Below are 868 nucleotides of genomic sequence, written 5' to 3'. Positions count from 1 at the left end.
AACTTAACATTGTAAAACAAAAATAAATCACACATGTTCAATCCTCATGAAAAACTAACACTTAGCTAAAACTGAATGATGACATCTAAAAGTTAGAGATGTATTGCAATACAGTTGCTAAAACTAATTTGTAACATTGCAAAATGTGACAGATGATTAAATTTTAACATATTACATTTTCAATTCACAGAAAGATTGTATATAGTAAATCAATTTCCACTTCATGTAACAGAAGTTTTGAAAGGGCATAAGCCGATAGTTCTAGTAGTTGAGTGAGATTTTTTTTTAAATTAGGGTCAGAGTCACAAAAATGTAACCTAGATATCTGAAAATCTTCAAAATTGATTTATAGAATACTATTTTAAAAGATTTCCAGATCACAGCATGCTTCCACATTTATACTTCAATTATTTTCATTGTACAAAACCCCTGAAACATACAATTAATGATTATAATGTCTCCAGATCATATGCATCACAGGACAGAAGGCTGATCCCTATATTCACCAGCAGAAATTCTTTTGGGTATAAAATGGATGAAACAAGGAGTCACAAGCTATCAGAATATGACATGTATGCATATGAAATCAAGCAAAAGTATTAAGTGACTATCACAGAGCTAGGACACTCAGTGTGAAAGATAATAGATTATCCCTGTCCCCAATAAATTTACAGTTGTTGATGAGAAAAAAATTTATATCAGAAACTACAATTGTATTGTACATGCATATACACAGAGGGAAAAATCATAGAAAGTAAATAAACTTTTAGAGAAAAGTAACTCTTCCCTGATAAATATCAGCTTGTACTATTAGGTACTATGAATAAGGCTTCTCAGCTCACATGTCTCAATTTTTGGAGTGCTCTCA

The sequence above is a fragment of the Bison bison genome, unplaced genomic scaffold (genome assembly GCF_000754665.1).
Source record: "Bison bison bison isolate TAMUID 2011002044 unplaced genomic scaffold, Bison_UMD1.0 scf7180017834972, whole genome shotgun sequence".
Classification (NCBI taxonomy): Eukaryota; Metazoa; Chordata; class Mammalia; order Artiodactyla; family Bovidae; genus Bison; species Bison bison.
This window is presented reverse-complemented; position numbering follows the sequence as displayed.